Raw genomic sequence first — 23,078 nt, forward strand, 5'->3', positions numbered from 1 at the left:
ACACACAAAGCAATGAAATTTGAAACAGAAAGCGGCTAGTGTGGTGGGAGAAGGAGGAAGACGAGGAGGGCTTGGACGATGCATCTTCGCCGCCGGAGTCCGCCACCGGAATGAGAAGCTCACGATCTCGCGGTTCTCTGTCTCTACTCGCCATTACGATCGAAGACGCCGACTTCTCATCGCCCACCAACAAACCCCCAATTAATATACAACATCGTTGGGGGTTTGAGTTCGTCGAGTAAAGGTCGCGAGAGAGGTTTTCGGACAAGGGAGGAGAAAATGTTGACTGGGCCGTTCGCAATAACCCATTTGCATGAGAGGGCAAATTTGGTCATTTCAAGTTTTAGAAAAAATTTATTTCTGTCGTATTTTTGTGCATGTAGTGTGTATGGTATGTGCTTGTCGGAAATATCATATTTCGGTCTCAAGATTAAGAAAATATCAGAAAAATCCTATTCATGTATATGCAAGTGTATCGGTTTCGATCTGGTTAATAATACTTCAACTCAACCCAACTCACCGAGTGAACGGATCGTTAGATTTTAAGGAAAACTAATGAAAAGGGCTTGAAAACTTTGAGTTTTAATGATAAGGACTAAATAAAGGGTAAAGTGAATAGTACCAGGATTGACTTTTTAGTGTAAAAATGTGGTTTTTCGTTAAAATGAACAGTACCGGGTGCTTTTCGTTAAAGTTCCCTAGATTTTAACCCAAAAATAAATGGATAAAATTTACAACCCAATCCAGCCCAACCAAATTCGGTTTGGTTGGTCGATATACCCACTCAAACACTCACCCCTTCGTACTCATGCTTCTTGAGCCCCTTTGTTTAGGGCCTACATGCCGGGGGTTCTTTTTCCTACGTGTCATTGTTCTTTTTTAGCCTCTTTGTTGGTGATTATCGCTTCTCCCTCTTCGGAGTTTTTACTTGTTAATAATTTACAACATCAACAACCACCACCAAGCCTTATCCCACCAAGTGAAGTCAGTATCCATCCGAGAACGCCACTGAATTTTACTTCATAGTAATTTGAAATCAAATCATTGAAACTATAAACACATGCAGCATTTCAATATTCCCAAATCCACTTGACTACCTAGGCAAGTCAAATAAGACCGTATACAAAATGTCATAAAAGTACAGTGCAGGTCTCAGTTCTTGTATCCCATATTTGCTTCTCATTAATACTCGTCCTCCTCATCAGAGTCATCGTCATCTTCCTCCTTGGCATCGTCATCGTCATCGTCCTCCTTCTCGTCCTACAATGATCAATAAGAAATGCAAGATCTCCAAATGTGATTACCATTTACAAACAAGCTACAAAAGGCATCACATAGACATGTTGACAATTATTCACTGAAACACAAACCAAAGACAAGGCCAATATTGACCGCATGAAATAGATGCCAAATGGAGTAAATATAAAGATAAAATCAATAGAGGCCACACCATGCCCTTACCTTTTCAATATTTTCCATCGTTACTCCATCTTTTGAGGCTTGAGCAGCTTTCACCTCAGCATGTCTCATACGCTCCTTCAGTTTGGACCTATAATATCGCAACCAAAGTCGAGGAATTACAACGCTTCATAGAAAAGGAAGGCACGATCCATCTAATGAAAGAAAAGAAAACGCAACAGCTACCTGAAATCTTTGTTCAGACTATTTTCAACTGTTGCTACAGCTAATCCTCCACCAAATCTGGCAGTAAAATCCTTCTTGATTTGATCGAGGAAGGCAAGAGGAATTTTTCGACCCATAGCCTTAGCTGCAACTACACAGTATGCTGCAGCACCCAATTGGTGTAGTTAGTTCAGCTATATGCATACATGCATGGTAAAGTAAAAAGACATGTGCGACTAGACAAGCTTGGCTATCAAGAAAGCTACTAGCAATAACCAATGAGATTCTGATCATATGTTGATAAACCAAAAGAGGGCCACAAAGGAAAGAGACGAGAGAAACAAAATCAAATTAATAGAAGTGCAGACCGATCTTATACGATGGTCATAAAAAAAGGAACAATACTCTTAAGCCTGTTGACTGCAAGAACCAAATGATTCAACAACCATACATTCAACAACCAAATGATTCAAGAACCAAATTTAACAAAGAGCGAAGCAAGAGGCGAAGAAAGCTGTGAGAGAAGCTAAGTTAGCGGCTTATGACGATATGTATAAGCGACTAGATACCAAAGAAGGAGAGTTGGATATCTATAAACTAGCTAGAGCAAGGAAAAAGAAGACAAGGGACCTAAACCAAGTGAGGTGCATCAAGGATGAGGATGGAAAGGTTCTTGCTACAGAGAATGCGGTCAAAGACAGATGGAGAGACTCTAAGAAAAGACTTAGAGTACTTGGATCTAACGGAGGACATGACACAGGATCGAGCACAATGGCGTTCTAAGATTCATATAGCCGACCCGACTCAGTGACTTGGAATTTTCAAGTCTCCAATCGAGAAGTTTTCCCCACTCGGGAAATTAAGGGAACACTACCTCAACATACATGCTCCACTCACAAAGCTTCAACATACAAGCTTCAACAAAAGAAAAATTCAAAGAACTTAGTGAAGAAGGCTTTGGTGTATTTAACACAATACGTTGAAATGAAACAAAGCTTATTTATTGATATCTCTAAGAAGTTACAAATATGTACATATACACGAGTCAAAATAAACAAACAAGAGGGAGCCTTCACAAAGGTTGCTTAGGAGAAGTCTCAGCAGTCGGCAGAGCCCCAGAAAGAGAAGGCACCAGAGGGGGATCATTCGGAGCCTCAGTACTGGACAGCACCCTAGAAGGAGGAGGGATCAGAGGTTGATCATTTGGAGCTTCATTACGCGGTACAGCCCCAGAAGACGAAGACAATAAATGCCTTTGGAACAAACCCACAAACCTCTGATGATCATGTAAAATCTGACCATCAGATTCCTTCATTTGGTCAAGCTTCCTCTTCATGTTTGTAGCATAGTCATGAGCGAGCCGGTGTAACTATTTATTCTCATGCTTGAGCCCTCTAATCTCCTGTTTGAGACTCATCACTTCAGCCGCCAATGATTCAACTTGGCGGGTTCGAGCAAATAGGCGTTGGGCCATATTAGACACAGAATCTGCACACTGAACACTGAGAGCCAGAGAATCCTTAACAGCCAACTCATCAGACCGTTTGGAAAGTAGTCTGTTATCTTTGGGAGTGAGAAGGTTCCTGGCCACCACCGCAGCGGTCATATCATTCTTCATCACGGAATCCCCAACGGTAAGAGGACCAGTAGGGGATAAGAAGGATGGGCGTCATATGTTGTCTGGAGAAGACGTGGCTGCCTCTTCAACAAGGTTCAAGTCAAAACGACGGTCGGAGGGGCCAGACATTTTCAAAGGTGTTGAAGAGAAAAGAGGTCGGACAAATCAAGATCTTAGAAATACAAGAAGGGAGCTTCTACTGGTGGAGATTCAAGTGTGCTTTGGAACTTAATACCAGCCTCTATAAAAATCCGCATTCGATGGATCTTCAGAAATCGAAGAGGCGCCTGCTCAGAAATCGAAAAGGCGTTTGCTTTCTCAAAAGTTGGGCTGCTCAGAGACCACGAGGGCCGATCTCAGAAATCGAAGAGGCGTTTGCTTTCTCAAAAGCTGGGCTGCTCAAAGACCACGAAGGTCGATCGCAGAAATCGAAGAGGCGCTTGCTTTCTCAAAAGCTGGGCTGCTCAGATATCACGAGGGCCGATCTCAGAAATCGAAGAGGCACCTGCTTTTTCAGCCTTGTCAGCACCTGTCACATGCACACTCAACTTTGCGGAAATTACGGGCATTCTGTCGAAGATTTCTAGTGAAGTAGAAAGCACGTGAATGTTACTGTTCAATCATTCACTTTCCACACGCAACATCAACTCACGGGTACCACAGATAACTTTGCCAAAAATCTCTGACAAAGTTTAGACACGTGAAGCTTGCAGCTCCTATTACATCGCTATGACCAAGAAGGGTAAAAGAATAGCAAAGAAACAGCACTAACAAAGTTTAGACACATAAATTTTGAAGGTCTAGCTACTATATTATTACCCACAAGGGTAAAGGAACAGGACCATTGCTGGATAATTGGAAAGTCCCTGTGGGTCAACCTCTGTGCTCCGTGGCAAGGTCGACTAGCAAACAGGCCTAACCTTTACTCACATTCGAGAAAACACTCCCAACAAGATTGCTTGCTTCAAGATCGAAGAGGCACCGTCCTCCGAATCTCGAGAGCCAGACTCCTAGCAGGATTACTTTCTCAAAAATCGAAGAGGCACCGTTCTCCGAATCTCGAGAGACAGATCCCCGACAGGATTGCTTGTTCGAAAACCAAAGAGGCACCGCTTTCTCAACTTCGAGAGCCCCTTAGATAAAGCTTGTCTGTAATCCTCACACCGCTTTCTCAACTTCGAGAGCCAGATCTCCTTGGATAAAGCTTGTCTGTAATCTTCACACGTAACATCAGCTTTCTAGATACCACAGACCACTTTTTCAAAGTGCTCTGACAGAGTTAAAACACGTGAAGTTGGCAGCTCCCACTACCGTGCTATGACCAAGCAGGGTAAAAGAATAGTATTACTCCTTGTTAGGGAGACTCCTATATATGTCGACCTCCATCCTCAACGGACAGGCAGACCTGCAAAAATGCTCAACCCTTCCTCATATCTGTGAGGGCACTCCCAACGAAGCCTCTCGAAATACTCAGCTTTCTTTCCCCCCGAGAATACCTCTGTAAACAAGCTACACTAGAGCAAGAATATCTCATATCATCAGGGTTAAAAGCAAGAGTATCCCATATCATGCTTTTTCCCTGTCTTTTCCTTTGGCCTTGTTCTTACCTGCAAGACAAGGAGAAAGAGAGCAATCAGTCAGCACTTGGAATCAAGCTTCCAGTCCGGAACTGACTGCCTGGAACCCCATTGCTCTCGAGTACTCATCTTCAACATCTAATGCTTCCCGAGAAGATACCACATCTGCCTGAGGAACAAATAGGGCAAGTGAGAAGGATACAAGGAAGCATGTGGAAACAAGCGCAACAGAACACGTGCCGATACATCCACTACTTTGTCAACAGCAAAAGTATCCCATATCAGCAAGGTCGAACGTACTCTAGATTTGATGGACTTGTTTTGACCCTCAAATTCTTCAGTCGGCCTTATACTCTGGCGGAAACAAGAAAACCCTACAGCTCAGTTCAAAAATAAGCCTGTGGAAAGTTACTTCTTCAAAAGCAAAAGTATCTCATATCACATTTTCTCCTTTTCTTCTCTTTATCCTTCATGCTACCTGCAAGATAAGGAGAAGGATAACAATCAGCCGGAACTCGAAATCAAACTTCTGATCTGGGACTAATTGCTTGGAGCTCTGATTGCTTACCTTGTTTGTCACCTCTTTCAGCAGATCCCCTAGCTCGGCGACTTGGGGAACTCCTACTACATGGTTTGTATCGCGCTTGACCAAGCCTGAAACTACAAGTAAGCGTCAAGTGAAATTGATGCATTACCTTGTGCATCTCTACCAGTTAAAGATACCACCCCTGGAGGGAGGAAGAGTACTTCCAAAGAAGATGCCACATCTACCTATGAGACAGATAAGGCAAGTGAAGACAATACCACACTTCGGTACTTAAAAGTTTCATGATTACGAAATCATTCTTCCACAATATTTCCTAATGTCATTTGTACTAAATCATTCACTTGTACTCACTAAAGGAGAGCTTGAACCTATATACTGTGTAAACCCTTCACAATTAATGAGAACTCATTTACTCCGTGGACGTAGCCAATCTGGGTGAACCACATACATCTTGTGTTTGCTTCCTGTCTCTATCCATTTACATACTTATCCACACTAATGACCGGAGCAATCTAGCGAATATCACAATTTAAGATGATATTCTTTGGTGTATGCTTTTCGCAAACGATATAGTGTTGATAGATGAAACGTAGGAAGGGGTAAACGAGAAGCTTAACCTTTGGAGAGAAGTGTTGGAATCTAAAGGTTCTCGCCTAAGCCGATCAAAGATAGAATATATAGAGTGCAAGTTCAGGGCAAACGGAGGCCAAAATGAGTTAGGGGTGAGGATCGGAGATCAGGAAATACCAAAGAGCGACCGTTTTCGCTACCTAGGATCTATCTTGCAAAAGAACGGAGAATTTGATGGAGATCTCACCCATAGAATACAAGCTGGATGGATGAAGTGGAAGAGTGCATCCGGCGTGTTGTGTGACTGTCGTAGGCCACTGAAGCTCAAGGGAAAATTTTATAGGACGACAATAAGGCCGGCAATGTTGTATGGCATAGAATGTTGGGCGGTGAAGCATCAACACGTAGGTGTAGTGGAGATGAGGATGCTTTGTTGGATGTGTGGGCACACGAGAAAGGATAAGATTAGGAATGAGGATATCCGAGGTAAAGTAGGAGTAGCCGAAATTGAAGGAAAGAGGAGAGAAAATTGGTTACGGTGGTTTGGACATGTGCAAAGAAGGCCTACTGACGCTCAGGTTCGAAGATGTGACCACGGGACAGAGGTTCAGGGCCGAATGGGTAGAGGAAGATCTAGGAAAACTTTGGAAGAGACTCTAAGAAAAGACTTAGAGTACTTGGATCTAACGGAGGACATGACACAAAACCGAGCGCAATGGCGTTCTAAGATTCATATAGCCGACCCCACTTAGTGGGAAAAGGCTTTGTTGTTGTTGTTGTTGTTGTTGCTTTAACAAATTGTGCACTATATTTGCCAAGAAAATCCTTCCTGACTTGATTGAGGAAGGCATGAGGAATTTCTCTACCAATATCCTCATCTACAACTACACTGTATGCTGCACCATTGAAATAGTGAAGTTAGTTCAGCTATTTACATAGCGCTACAAAGCAAATTAAAATGACATAGTCTATTCCGAAGCCAACATTCAGTAAAACAAATACCTAATTTGTTCCGAACCCCCAAAAAAAAGTTCACAATTTTTCTTTTTATTCGAAAACTAACAAAACCATGAATAACGAATTTCAATCAGCGAAATTTAGACAAGTCTTACTATCGTCTAAACCAGAACCGTAAGAGTAGTTCCACCGTGGGTTATTGCCCGATGGACTGGCTCTCAAACAGGGCCAGAGAGCCCGAGTGGGGAGGTCCAGCGTGTGCTGGCGATGGAGCCCGAGCGGGCCCGAGGGAGAGGCCAGGCAGGAGTTGCCAGCCCGAGAGCCCGAAGGCTATGTTACGTAGGGCGACGTCAGCCATCATCTCTTCTGCATTTCTACGTCTCAACCTTACAGCTACTCGACCTCGATCGTCCTTGGAAGCTCTGTTGTCTTTAAAGGCCAAGTCGGCATCGTGGGCTTTCCCGGAGTCAGCGTCGTGCTTTCCCGAAACCAGCATCGTGACTTCTTCGGAGATGGTTATCGGAGAAGATGCAGAAGATGTATAATTGAAAAAGAAGTTTTCCAATAAACAAACAAATAAGGAAGAAGGCAGAAAGAGGAAGCAGAACCAAATCTGTAAAGAAGAAGGAAGAAGGAAATATGCTGAGAAGAATGAAGAAGGAGAAAGATATAATATTAATATAATTAATAATATAATATTAATTTATACAAAGTAAATAATATAATATTAATTATAAAAAAAAAATTTAATATTTTATTGTGTCATGGTTATTGAAGTGCAACGGTTGTAAAATGTGATTACGGTGGAACTGCTAAGGGAAATCAAACACAAAGACACCGGAAGAGAAAGAGATATTACTGTAGCCACAATCAATCAGGTAGTTGAAGGTGTAACCATCACGTTCGTAGGTGATCCTTCTCATCGAACGGTCGAGCGTTTCGAGCAAATTCAGAGCCAGGCGAGCCACATCCTCCTAATCCTGATGATTTGAGCACTCTGCGAGTATAACCGTCCTGCGCATCACGAAGCTGCAGATCAACGATGGAGCCATCGATTCTATTCGATTCTCTTCAAACCCTAATCATACGAGAGAGAAAGAGATAGAAAGCGACAGAGAGAGATTGAATTTCAAAACGTGTGTGAGACAAGTGACCATTTTATTGACAAAAATACGACACTGCGACAGGTTTGGCGAGAGAGCGAGAGTGGCGGAGGACCTGTTTGCATTATTTTTCAAGGGACCTATTTGTATTTGTGTTATGGTCTGGGTTAGTAGGCTGAGGTCGTTGAAGATAGGCCCAGTAGATCAGAAGCTTCTATTACTTCTTGGTCTAATCGAATACAAACGGTCATCGTGGTAAAAATATTAGGAATTTAAACCTCGTGATATAATTCGTTAGTAAATTCAGTTCAATAGTAATTTTTTTCGCTAATTGTCTCTTAAAGTCTTGTAAACAATCCAATTCTCGCAAAAGAATGAAGAATTGGATGGAAACTTCAATCATAACATACAAGCTGAATGGATAAGTGGAAGAGTGTATTTATAGGAGAGGATGAGGAAGTGGGCTGGCCCTCTAGGGTTTAGGGGTGGGCCCTAGGTGGTATTATTGATGGAATATTCCAAGATATTTGTGTAAATAAATATCTTGGATTAATTAGGTAAATATCCTAAATAAATTGGACTAGGATTACTTACTTGAAAGAGGTTTTCTCTTATTAGGAATGTATTTATGATAAGTATAAATGATCATTCTATCATAGATACCTTTGACTTTTCCTATGGGCAGCGGTGCCTTAAGTAGTGGTTGATCTCTACCTGCTCTACCTCGGCTGCGCGTGGTGAATGAGGCTGCTCCCTGCTCATTTAGTAAGGGCGGTCTTGTCCTTCTTGGGAAATAATCCGCATGTCAGCTCCACGATTTTTGGGATTATTTTTTGCTCCACAGCTGACCTTGAGCCTAATCCAATGCCAACCCACCAGGCACACTGAACTTACGGGCAGTAATTCGTGAGTGCTAGATTATTTTTACGAATATATAATGAATAACCATTAAAGAAGGTGTGAAAATTAAATTATGGCTATTCATTTTGTATGCAAGATGTGGTAATTTTGCAGGGGGATGAACTATTATTTACCCGTGGCCACAGTAGGTTTTTCAAAGTTTATGTGGGTCACAATAGTGATGGAATGTGTGATCAACTACGGGTGACATGTTATGAGATCTTATGAACATTTCTGAATAGATACGAACGTTTATTAAACTGTTACTTGCAAGACTTACTTAAGCTTGAAATTACGATATAGTTACAGAAGTCCCTAGAAAGTGTACATAATTAGGATGGGAGAAAATATATAGGAATGGAGATATGAGGCTAAGCATCTGTGGGTGTGTTGTGAGCCGCCTTCACATACTTGTGTTTGGTGTACTCACCACCATCTCTGATGATGTCTTCCACTTGCAAGGCCATAATGCAGTCCCAATCATATCCAGACCGAGCCCGATGGAGATATGAACCAAATTTCTCAAACCCATCCTTTTTGAATACCAAGTTTCATATCAAAGATCTTGGTAATTTGAAATATTTTTTGGGGATTGAGGTGGCACGATCGAAACAAGGTATTTTCATTTCACAAAGAAAGTATTTGTTGGATATCCTAAATGATGTTGGTTTTCTAGGATCACGGCTTGCAAGTTTTCCTATGGAACAAAATCTAAAATTACTCCTTGATGATGGGAATGCATTAGATGATCCAACCAAGTACAGAAGATTGGTTGGTCGATTGATATATCTCACTATAACCTGACCGGATATTACATATTCAGTTTATTTATTGAGTAGATTCATGCAATCACCTCAAAAGTCTTATTATGAAGCTGCCTACACATCTTAAAGTATTTGAAAGGCACACCAGGGCAAGGCATGAGGTTTCCCTCTCAAATTTCATTGAAGTTAAAGGCCTATTGTGATTCCAATTGGGCAGGATGTCCTACCACTTGGCGTTCAACTGCTGGTTATTGTGTTTTCCTTAGAAATAGCCTTATTTCATGGAAAAGCAAACGACATAAAATTGTATCCTTATCTTTTGCTGAAGCCGAATATAGATCCATGGCAGCAGCATGTTGTGAGCTTGCATGGCTCCAAAGCCTTTTTCAAGATCTTCAAATTCAAGACCAATGGTCTGTTACCTTGTTATGCGACAATCAAGTCGCTCTTCATAGTGCGGCAAATCCGATGTTTCACGAGCGAACAAGGCACATTGAGATTGATTGTCACTTTGTTCGAGATAAGATTATGGAAGGAAAAATTGTGACGGGATTTGTTCCTTCCATATCACAACTTGCTGATTTGTTCACTAAAGCTCTTGGGAAGGAAAGATTTCATTCTTTGCTATGCAAGTTGGGAGTTCACAACATTCACTCACCAACTTGAGGGGGAGTGCTGAGAAAGTCAAGGATCATCATCAAGATACTTGCCAATATTATTAATATATTGTAATTGATTACATTCATATCTTGTATTATAAGCTGTCAAATAGTAGTTAGTTAGTAGGAATTGATTGTAAACATATGGCTCCATATAGTAGTATTGTACAGAGAATTATTTAATGGGAATCGGTGAATCACCACCTTCCAAAATTTCACATTGTGCACTCTGCGTAATGAAATCTGACTCGTAGAGAAAGTATCTTGTCGGCTTACCGGACAAGTTCAAGTTAGAATAGTAATGCCCCTTGGTGGGATTCTAATAGAAATGTTGTTACTTTTTCAAGTTTCCAATCAATTGTATTATGACAATTGATATATTTGGTTGTGTTTCCTACACACCGAAAAATCATTAGAGTCAAACTAGGAATCAAGATCCACAATAATTAGGATCTACTTTTGGGTTTGGTACTTAACCCTAAACCTGTGTGTGAATGCTACATTTACAAGCCTAGAAGATTCACTTATGGTTATTGTTTTTATCATTTTTTTGTAACTTGTGTTCTTTTTGTTGCTTCTACTTATTAGTTGTGGGCATTTTAGCCAAAATGGTCCCGGAGATTTGTATAACACATAACTTTGGTCCCTAAGTTTGAAAATCAATAGAAATGGTCCCTGAGATTGTTCACCATCCATTATTTTGGTCGTTCCATAAAAAAACTCCGTTAAGTAGTCCCTGATCTTTTTAACGGAATGACCAAAATAATGGATGGTGGACAATCTCAGGGACCAAAGTTATGTGTTATGCAAATCTCATGGACCATTTTGAGTAAAAATACCCTCAACTTAACGGAGTTTTTTACAGAATAACCAAAATAATGGATGGTGGACAATCTCAGGGACCACTCCTATTTATTTTCAATCTCAAGAACCAAAGTTATGTGTTATACAAATCTCAATGACCATTTTGACTAAAAAGCCTTAGTTGTCACTTGTATGGCAGGGCAAGCCTGTGAAGTTGATGCTTGTTAAAACATGTGTGTTTCTGTGTGTTTAAATTTATCTAGATAGTATCTAAACTTAAAATCCCTTACTTATAACTAAAAAAAAAAATCACTAATAAGTAGCATTGAAATGATAAGTAAAAATGTTAAAAAATAATAAATTATTATTATTATTATTATTATTATTTATTACTCCAAAAATATTACGATAAAGATATAATAACTTACTGAAATTATAAAGCCAAAAAAATTGCGTTTCCTATGTTTGTTTAAATTTATTACCTCTTATCGCTTTTGAACATGGGTAATGCAGGGAGACCATCTATTTAAACCATATTTTGTAAAATGTTTCGGGCGCCAAAATTTGTGCTGAAATTTGTTTCTAACTGAAATAACTTCTTGCAAAGTTTTATCATGTTTTTAAATTTTTCTCTTTTTTTTTCATTGTTCCTTTTATGTAGAAGAAAATGCCTTGAATAAAGAGTCTTAATGAAACATTTCTGGTATTGTTCACTTTTAACGTTAAGGACATTTTTACTCTAAAAAATTACTCTGGTACTATTCACTTACAACACCTTTTTGTCATTTTGATTAAAACTCAAAGTTTTGAAACCCTTTTCATTAGTTTTCCTTTGAATTGACGCATTATTTTTCTAAAAGTTACACAATGACACGAAATGGTGGTCCTAATTAAGCCACTCCTTGCTAATATTGTCTAACAAACGGGGCTACATGGCATTTTATTCACTTTTTACCACAAATTTAAGATCTCCAGGTCATTTCCCAAAATCTTCAAACTGGACAATTTGACACACCTCCAATTGATGACATGTTTTTGTTTACTGCAACGAAGTATTTATACTTAGAGGTAAGAGTCTAACCGGAATAAATTCGTTTCAAACTGGTTATCCATGATAGTATATGAACTTAAAAATCCTAGCTTTCCTAGCTAAGCAGGGTTGGCGGCTTCTCCAAAATCCTAGCTCTTTGGCGTCCCTCTTGCTCAAATCTAAGTATTTCCCACATAACACATTCTGGGATGCGCCTTTGGGAGTGGCTTCTTCAACTTGCTGGAGAGGTATCTTGGAAGCTTGGTCTATTCTGGAACGTGGTTCTCGATGAAGGGTGGGGGACAAGAGTTCAATTCGTGTTTGGTAGGATAGATGGCTTGATCGACCTCACCTATTTAGGCCTTTTTCTCTGCCTCCTGCAAACTGTGATGTGGAGTGGGTGTCATCTTTGATTATCCAATAGTCGGCTTAATGGACCACTAACCTTATTAGCTCCTTATTTCCTTCCTGTGAGGCAACCTTGATACTTTCAATTCCGCTGAGTGGCAGATTGCCTCCAGATCATCTAATGTGGCATTATGATTCTAAGAGTTTGTTCTCTGTTAAAAGTGCCTACAAGGTTGCTATCTCGTTGCGTGATCCTGCATCCTCATCTGATCAAAGTTCTCTGGCAACCTCTACATGGAACAAATTATGGAGAGCCTCGGTCCCAGGTAAAGTTCAAATCTGTGCTTGGAAGGCTTGTTGCTATATCCTGCCTACTCGCTCAAACTTGGAAAAGAAAAAAAATGGTGGTGGTGGACAATATATGTGTTTTTTTGTAGTTCCTCTTTGGAGTCGGCGCTACATGTGTTTAGTGCTTGTCCATTTGCCCGAGCCCTTTTTTTATCCTCTAATTTGACTTTGGATCAGAGATACTCGGCAGACTCATCCTTTTGGGACTGTTTTGCGGTTATTGAATCTCTTACTTTCACTCGTTGTAATTTATTCCTGATGTATATTCATTCCATATGGTGTGCTAGGAATGCCTTGTTATGGGATGGCAAGCTTAAGAATCCGGCGTTGGTTAGCTACGCCGCGAATCTTCAACTGGAGGCCTTTACCAATGGCCAACCTGTAGCTCAACCCCGGCCTCTACAATTGAGAATCTGGATTTGTTGGTGGATGATGTCTGGGAGAGTCTGCGAGGATTTGGGTCCTCTAAAATTTGTCATATTCGTCGTTCCGTCAATGGTGCGGCTTATAGACTGGACAAGTTGGCCTTAGATTTTCCTTCTAGTTCTCATTGGTTTGAGGAACCTCTGGATTTAATCCAAGATATCCTCTTTGTCTGAATAATCTTTGATACTTTGATTTTAGTGGCAAAGAAGCAGAGGGAGAGAGAGTAGCACTGAGAGACGATGGAGTCCTCCGGAGTTCACCTCACCGTCATCACATTACTACTCGTCGCCTTCGTGATGCGCACGTACGGAGGCAAATCGTCGACGTGTTTGACGTTGTACGCACATGGCGGTGCCCCGGTGGTTTTCGAGTCCCAAGAATTCCTTCAATGGAGGCACTCTGACGGGTACGCTTCCCACTCTCGAAGCATGTCCAGCTGTGAAACGACCGTGCTCAGAGATCGTACAAGGTCGCTGGAGGATCGCATTCCTTGCGCTCTCGACTTCCGCATTCCTTTTCCTGGTGTGTTCCACAACCTCTCTCTTTCTCTCTCGCTGATTTGACAATAAATTATGGCTTAGTCTAATTTTCTTTCACGCAGGTAATAGTGGTGGAATGAGGAGGTTAGAGTTAGAATTGTTGATGTTTTTTATGGTTCTGTAAAACCTGATTTTGTTTTGTTTTCTTTGTATGTATAGTAGCTTGATTTGTACTAAAATGAAGACATTGACCAGTAAACACTGTGAAGACATTGACAAGTAACACTGAAAACTAAGACGTGCTTCACACAGCATTAGACCAAAATTGGGTTTGTCAGAATTAACTTTGTTGATGCACAAAACCGGAGGTCTTGGAACAACGTAAATCCGACCGTGAATCTGTAAGAAATGTAAATAACACAAGATGTGTCGTGGTTCACCCTAATGTTTGGGCTACGTCCACACTGATTATTGTATTTCTGAGGGAAATAGAAAGCTTCTCTATGAGAGTAAGAGCTTTGAGAAGGTGAGGGTGTGGCCTCAGAAAATGGCCTTCCCTAATTGTGAGGGTGAGGAGTCCTTTTATAGAATAAGGGCTCCTCACTTATTACATATTTGCCCCTTCTTTTATTACATAATTACACTTAAGTCCCCCAAGTATTTATACGAGATCTAAATACGGAGGCCCTAAGTATGGTACAAACAGTAGTCCCCCAGATCTTCAGTCAAGAGAGTCTTTTGATTGGAGACTTGAAATTCAATCCATGTGTGGGCCGAAGTAACTAGATGTTGTCTTGAACTGATGCTCGATATGAGGCGGTGCTCAATCTGAAATGATGCTCAACTAGAAGTAGCACATGTTGCGAGGCTGCTCGACTCATGGCTTATGTTGCCTTGGTTAGCTAGGCTTGTGGCGTTGAAGGTGAGGGAGTCCCTTTTATAGAATAAGGGCTCGCTCCTCAATACATGAATGATGGGCTAGAGTTGATACTCTCTAATGATGGTGGGGAAGTCCCTTTTATAGAATAAGGGCTCGCTCCTCAATACATAAATGATGGGTTAGAAGTGATGCTCGCGGCGAGGCAGTTGCTCAGCTGGCAACGATGCTCTCTAATGAATGTGAGGGAGTCCCTTTTATAGAATAAGGGCTCACTCCTCAATACATAAGTGATAGGTGCTTTCTAATGAAAGTGAGGGAGTCCCTTTTATAAAATAAGGGTTTGCTCCTCAATACATAAGTGATGGGTGCTCTCTAATGAAAGTGATGAAGTCCCTTTTATAAAATAAGGGCTCGTTCCTCAATACATGAATAATGGGTTAAGTCCCCCGAGTATTTTTCATGAGGCCCAGTTGAGGCCCAATATATGGTACATAATGTAGTCCCCCAAGTCTTCGGTCAATAGAGTCTGTTAACTGAAGACTTCAAATTGAATCCATGTATGGGCCGAAGTGGCGGTTGTTCCGAGGCGGTCTTTGTAGACCATGCACTGAAGCTTTGTAGGTGAATCTTTGCAAGTTGAAGCTTTGAAGCTAGAGCTCTGTAAATGAAGCTTTTGAAACTAGAGCTTTTGTAAATGAAGCTTTTGAAGCTAGAGCTCTGTAAATGAAGCTTTTAAAGCTAGAGCTTTTGTAAATGAAGCTTTTGAAGCTGTAGCTCTGTAAATGAAGCTTTTGAAGCTATAGCTTTTGTAAATGAAGCTTTTGAAGCTGTAGCTCTATAAATGAAGCTTTTGAAGCTGATTAACATGAGTGATATTCATGAATGTTTATGTTAATTGACATGAGTGATGCTCATGAATGTTGATGTTGATTGACATGAGTGATGCTCATGGATGTTGACATAAGTGATGCTCATGAATGTTGACATGAGTGATGCTCATGAATGTTTATGTATGAGTGATGCTCATGGATGTTTATGTATGATTGACATGAGTAATGCTCATGAATGTTTATGTATGATTGACATGAGTAATGCTCATGTATACTTTGAAGTACTGGGCGTACTTTTGATCACCTGGTTGGTGATAATAGCGGCAAGCTGCCGAATAATTTGGAGTACTAAGCGTACTTTTGATTACCTGGTTGGTGGTAATAGCGACAGGCTGCCGAATAATTTTTGTAGTACTGGGCGTACTTTTGGTCACTTGGTTGGTGCTATTTTGGGTTTATGGGCCTTTGCCCTCCACACAACATTCCAGCCCATTTATTTTGGGCTTTTCCGTTTTTTTTTATTACCCTCTGATGGGGTTTATACAGATGTCTCCGAAAGATAAGAAAAATAATTTACATCATTCAAAAAATAAATCCGACCTTTTGCTCAATGGGTCACACCCATAATGCCATCACCACCGCAATCAATAAAAATCTAGTGCTCTTTGATGGGACTCATTGTTCTTGATAGGCAAATTGTCTCCCATCTGGAAGTAGTACCTGACTAGCACTATGAGGATGTATTTGCACTTTCATCACCGTCCGGACCCAGCTGTCATTCTTGGTGTTGACATTCATAACTGTAAGTGTTTTTGGTGCACCTGACTGGCACCATCATTACTTCCTTTTTTTCTGTTTTGCTTTTGCTTTTACTCTGCAGAGTGCAGATGGCACTCAAGTTCTTTGTTTCCCTTTCTACTTTTACCTACAAAAGGAGTAGATGAGTGGGGGCAGCAATGCCTGCAGGTTCAACTTTTCCGCTGGTAGAAAAGCTACAACGGTACATGAAGTTACATCCCACACCCTACCAGGGCCTCTATCTCCTAAAGAGATGAGAAATTTCCCATCATGGCTGAAATCTAATTGTTTCATTGTAGTATGAGCTTTAGCTTCATCGAGAATAATTTCCATGCTAGGCCACTTGAAAACCCTTAACTTGCTATCCTATGCTCGCCTCCAGCAGCAAGCATGGAACCGTCTCTGTCAAACGCCAAAGCTAACTATTGTCCAACATCTTATAATTGCTCCAACACTCTCTCAGACTGCCTCAATGCCAGTTTAGGTACTTCATCGCTTTCTTCCTCCAATTCAAACCATTTGCAGCAATGAAGGAAAGAGCAAACGAGGTCGCTTCCGACGGGGTGAACCGTCATTCTATACGGCAAAGCAGAGCCAGTGTTCAGCTTAGCCACCGGTTGATTAGAGAGAGAAACAGAGGTGGAATCGAATTGGGCGATAAGGATGGCGTTTAGGACGCCGCTGCGGCCCTCGCCGCCACCGCTGGAGAAAACGACATGGTTTTGGCTGGAATCGAATTGGGCTAGTTCAGTCTCGGTCTCGGTCTTTTGCATCTGAGTCTTGGTTTCCTTTTTGTCGTCGCTGGCGTCGCCTTCCTGGTCCGGTCGTTTAGATTTGCCGAGGCCCAGAAGCCAAGCGGCGGCATAAAAATGGACGCCGTACTTCTGGTAGTTATTGGGAGTATCCATTGGCACTTGGGATTTTTGGATCAAATCTTTGTCTTGTTGGGGAATTCAAACGGCTTGTTCTTTGGGGGAGTCTCCGAGAATACCATTGGTTCTGGCTCTACATCACGACTTAGCCGTTCTTCCATAACAGCTCCGTGATATCGCCTTCTGGCCTGGTTCCAATATTGTTCTGCACGTTTGAAACGCCCTTGGAAGCAGAAGAGATAGTTGGTCTCTGAGTCTCTGAATATCTGAATCTCTGACTGGTGGTGTAGAGCAAAAGAACGGTACTTTAGTTGGGTTTCCAAGAGAGGATAACTCCAAGGTGGGTAATGGTGACGGGAAATTAATGGAGAGAAAAATGGGTTTTTGGATGGTTTTTTTGCAGATTCACGGCGGAGGTGAGAAATTGAGAAATAAACTGACATAACTTTTCGTGTCGTTTCTCACGGACAGCATCAAATGTTGATGCACAAAACCGGAGGTCTTGGAACAACGTAAATCGGATCGTGAATATGCAAGAAATGTAAATAACACAAGATGTATCGTGGTTCACCCCAATGTTTAGGCTACGTCCATACTGATTATTGTATTTCTGAATGAGAGATGGAGCTTCTCTATGAGAGTGAGAGCTTTGAGAGGGTGAGGATGTGGCCTCAGAAAATGGCCTCCCCAAATTGTGAGGGTGAGAAGTCCTTTTATAGAATAAGGGCTCCTCACTTATTATTTATTTGCCCCTTCCTTTATTACATAATTACACTTAAGTCCCTCGAGTATTTATACGAGATCTAAATACGAAGGCCCTAAGTATGGTACAAACAAACATCCTAATATATACTTTTGCTCATCTTAAGAACTGTTTCCTAGTTATTTCTTAAGTTGTTGGTCTGTTTCTCATTTTTTTTGTATTTCCAATGAAGTTGGATTGTTAAGATCATTCAACAAATACATCAGAATATTCAATTTAAATCTTGTATCAGGCTTGTGCTTTTAAAAGCGTGCTGAGACTATAAGCTCTTACTAATTCTTGATGTTTCATCCATTGGTTCTATAAAGAGTTATTTACTGTCTCACAATCATGCTTCCTCTGTTGACTAAAACATAAATGGTTATATGGAGTTCCATGTTTGCTTAGTTCTTGTTTATTGTGTTTATACCATACTTAAGGCTTCCGTATTTAGATCTCGTACAAATACTCGGGGGACTTAAATGTAATTATGTAATAAAGGAAGGGGCAAATCTGTAATAAGTGAAGAGCCCTTATTCTATAAAAGGACTCCTCACCCTCACAATTAGGAGAGGCCAATTCTTAGGCCTAAAGCCCTCTCATCCTCTCAAAGCTCTCACTCTCATATTCAGAGCTCTCTCTCCCTCAGAAATACAATATCAATGTGGACGAAGCCCAAACATTGGGGTGAACCATGATACATCTTGTGTTCTTTACATTTCTTGCAGATTCACAGTCGGATTTACGTTGTTCCAAGACCTCCGATTTTGTGCATCAACATTTGGCGCCGTCTGTGGGAAACGACACAAAAAATCATGTCGATTCTCTCTCAATTTTTTATCTCACCACCGTAAATCTGCAGAAACCTAAGAACCCAAAAAACCTCACTCTTTGGGCTTTTCCAGAAAATTCTCTCTTTTCTTTCCTCTCTCTCTTCTCTTTCTCCTCTCTCAGTCAGTCGCAGACCCCTAACATTGCTCCAACCCCAAATATAGCCAACGAATCAACAACTGCCTTGGATGGTTTCCCATGTACGAACATCACTGGCAAGATAATCAGGCAAATAAGGGAGGCCATGCTCACCAAAAGCAAGCACCCCAAGGAATGAATCCAGAGACCAACAACGGAGAACTGTAGAGCATCAAAATGCTCGTGATGGTGACCATGATCGAGAAATTCAAATCCATACAAACACTCATCCTCGGCCAATTCCTCGAGAAGCTTTGATCTCGGCAATAATCTATCCTACTCCTCGTCGTGGCCGTGGCCGTTGCCTTGACTGGCCGCGATCTTGTTGGTGGTGGTGGGGAACCGCAAGCGCCTCTGGTGTATGAAGATCCAGGTGAAGGAGAATGACAACTCCAGCGCCCCCCCGGTCACTCGAACCACAGTCAGCGCCAGTTGCCGGGTTGTTTGACCTGATAAGGACCCGGCGAATCAGCTTTCCACCACCGTTAATCAGACGAGTAACGGTTATTTGAATATCCGTCAACGGCCGTTATCTCCCCAACAATCGCCACCTCAACGTATTCTCAAAATCATCAGTAACAATACCCAAGGTGGCCTATGTTATCGATTCATTCTGATCTTTACAAATATCCTGGTTTGGGTTTATCATTCTCAGGCTGAGCAGCGAAGAGGAAGAAAGAAGCTGCAAAGCTTTTTTGGGTTTATCATTCTCAGGTTGAGCAGCGGAGAGGAAGAACTGGTTGAACTTGTGATGGCCAGATTTATCGGTAGGTTACTAGACCATTTTTTTTAACCTGATTGAAAAATACAAGGGTCCGTCAAGATGGAAATCTCATGATAGACACGTCATTTTGGTCAGACTTGTCACGATCTTGGTCAGACATGTCCCCCTGTCTCACATTACCAAGGAGAAGGCCCAGATTTGGGACATCGACAGCCAAGAAAGCCATGGGGAAACAGAGAACTTGAGTGCCATTTGCACTCTGCAAAGTAAAAGCAAAAGTAAAGCAGAAAAAGAAAAAGAAAAAAAGAGAAAAGAAAAGCAGTGGGAACAAAAAAAAAAGGGAAAAAGAGAAGTGAGAATGGATGGGCATGACCAAAGCAAGTGGGTTTGCAAGCAAAAGATACCTTACAAAACAAGGTGGACAGAGAATGAGCGGGGAGATCAAGAAAAGCAGAAAGCAAAAGCAAGGAATAAACACCCCACCATAATGATGTGGTTTACTTTCCTTATTTTCGAATGATTTAATTTATTTTTCGTATCTTTCAGAGATATTTGTATAAACCCCATCAGAGGGTTAAAAAAAATTGCAAAGCCCAAAATAAATGGGCTGGAATGTTGTGTAGAGGGCGAAGGCCCATAAGCCCAAAATAGCTCTAACTAGGCGATCAAAAGTACGTCCAGTACTCCATAATTATTCAGCAACCTGCCGCTATTACCACCAACCAGGTGATCAAAAGTACGTCCAGTACTCCAAAATTATTCGGCAACCTACCGCTATTACCACCAACCAGATGATCAAAAGTACGCCCAGTACTTCAAATTATACATGAGCATTACTCATGTCAATCATACATAAACATTCATGAGCATTACTCATGTCAATCATACATAAACATTTATGAGCATTACTCATTCAATCATACATAAACATTCATGAGCATCACTCATGTCAACATCAATAAGCATCACTCATATCAATCAACATAAACATTCATGAGCATGACTAATGTTAATCAGCTTCAAAAGCTTCATTTACATAGCTCTAGCTTCAAAAGCTTCATTTACAAAAGTTCTAGCTTCAAAAGCTTCATTTACAGAGCTTCAGCTTCAAAAGCTTCATTTACAAAAGCTTTAGCTTCAAAAGCTTCATTTACAAAAGCTCTAGCTTCAAATGCTTCATTTACAGAGCTCCAGCTTCAAAGCTTCACTTGCAAAAGCTTCAGTGCAGGGTATACAAATACCGCCTCCGAACAACCGCCACTTCGGCCCATACATGGATTCAATTTGAAGTCTTCAACCAACAGACCCTATTGACTGAAGACTTGAGGGACTACAATATACACCATATATTGGACCTCAACTGGGCCTCATGAAAATACTTGGGGGACTTAGCCTATTATTTATGTACTAAGGAGCGAGCCCTTATTCTATAAAAGGGATTCCCTCACTTTCATTAGAGAGCACCCATTATTCATGTACTTAGGAGCAAGCCCTTATTCTATAAAAGGGACTCCCTCACTTTCATTAGAGGGCATCACCGCCAGCTGAGCAACCGCCTCGCCGCGAGCATCACTCATAACCCATCACTTATGTATTGAGGAGTGAGCCCTTATTCTATAAAAGGGACTCTCTCACCTTCAACGTCACAAGCCGAGCCAACCAAGGTAACATAAGCCACAAGCATAGCAGCTTCGCAACATGTGCTACTTCTAGTTAAACATCATTACAGATTGGGCACCGTCTCATATCGAGTATCAGTTTTAGACGACATCTAGTTACTTCGGCCCACACATGGACTGAATTTCAAGTCTCCAGCCAAAAGACTCTCTTAACTAAAGACTTGGGGGACTACTGTTTATACCATACTTAGGGCCTCCGTGTTTAGATATCGTACAAATACTCGGAGGATTTAAATGTAATTATGTAATAAAAGAATGGGCAAATATGTAATAAGTGAGGAGCCATTATTATATAAAAGGATAATTAGGAGAGGCCAATTCTTAGGCCTAAAGCCCTCTCATCCTCTCAAAGCTCTCACTCTCATATTCAGAGCTCTTTCTCCCTTAGAAATACAATATCAATGTGGATGTAGCCCAAACATTGGGGTGAACCACGATACATCTTGTGTTCTTTACATTTCTTGCAGATTCACGGTCGGATTTACGTTGTTCCAAGACCTCCGGTTTTGTGCATCAACATATTGAATATTTTTAGAGAAGAGTTCTGATGTTTCGTGGAATATCTTTCAATGAATTTTTACAGCGGGTATTATTCTAAATTCTTAATAGCGGTCTGACTGGGAATTTGTTAATTATCTCACAGGTGGAGAGAGGGGCTTCTGTTTACTTAATAGGTTTAAAGGGAAAAACATTTTGGAGAATTCTTCCTAAAAGCCTCTTCTTGTGTTGAAGGTTCGATATCGGTTGGAGCACTAAGCTTTGTCTTTAATAATTCTCAATTGAATTTCGATAACCAGTTACTCTAATCAACTGACTCAATGGCATATGGAATAGGAATGCATAGAGGTTTTTGTGAAGAAGGTTTGAAACTTATTGCAAGATATGTAGAGTCGGTAGAGGTTTCTGTGAAGAAGGTTTCGATAACCTGTTACTCTATCTGCACCAGTTGGATATTGCAAGGTGCTGTTTCTAAGTTGTCATATTAATAATTACTCTGTATAGAGCTACTCTTTAGTTATTTACTAATTCTTGATAGATTATCTAATTGCTGGTTTAATTTGTCTCCGTTTCATGATAACAAGTTGTTGGATTTATATCTCTTCTAATTGTTTTTTCTCTGCTTTCTTTGAAATTGTTCTGCATATATAGTGTTCTATCTGCTTACTACCGTACTGAGGTTCCTGCTATTCATTTTTGAAGGTTGCGTTTGTGGAGAATCTAAATTCCGGTTCTACCACCACGATTATATTACTTTTGGATGGTCAAATCTTAGTTACCAATATTGGAGACTCAAAGGCCTTTTTCTGCTCGGAAAATTTTCAAATTCTTGCAGAGGCTAAAGGTATTTTTCTTTCTTTTTTCGGTGTAAAGGTGCATCTGTTTTAGTTAACATGGTTTATTGGGAACTTTATGTGATGTTTCTCCTCTCTTGCTCTCTTAAGATCATGTAGTTTTCTGCATGCATGGATCATGGAGCGTGAGACTATTTAGTTTGTATGTGGAAAGATTAAAAGCCTGACAGAGCTTATTTACCTTATGATGTTTGTGGTTATTGGAGCTGCTTATTTAAGATTATACATGGAAGAAAGGCATAATGGTGTTATCTCATGTTGAAGGCGTAATAAAAACTTTGAATTGGCTCCTGCGGATGAGTTGGTGCATTTATCTGTTAAGGAATTGACAAGAGATCATCATCCGGACAGAGACGATGAAAAACTTAGGGTGGAAAGTGCTGGTGGAAATGTTCTTGAATGGGCTGGTGTGCCTCGAGTAAATGGTCAGCTGGCTGTTACCCAATCTATTGGTGACATCTCCTTTAAAAGGTAAGAAG

General features: G+C 40.9%; 1 protein-coding gene and 2 pseudogenes across 1 annotated transcript in view; 1 reads left to right on the forward strand and 2 right to left on the reverse strand.

Moving 5' to 3' along the window:
• LOC126632438 (E3 ubiquitin-protein ligase BRE1-like 2) overlaps positions 1-23,078 on the forward strand; it is a 58,000-nt gene that overhangs the window by 7,581 nt on the left and 27,341 nt on the right. The gene's annotated exons all lie outside the window — the stretch shown is intronic.
• Positions 996-8,111, reverse strand: LOC126632481 (vesicle-associated membrane protein 722-like; annotated as a pseudogene).
• LOC126632482 (SEC12-like protein 2) lies at positions 16,385-17,169 on the reverse strand (annotated as a pseudogene).

Source organism: Malus sylvestris, chromosome 8 (genome assembly GCF_916048215.2).
Source record: "Malus sylvestris chromosome 8, drMalSylv7.2, whole genome shotgun sequence".
Lineage (NCBI taxonomy): Eukaryota > Viridiplantae > Streptophyta > Magnoliopsida > Rosales > Rosaceae > Malus > Malus sylvestris.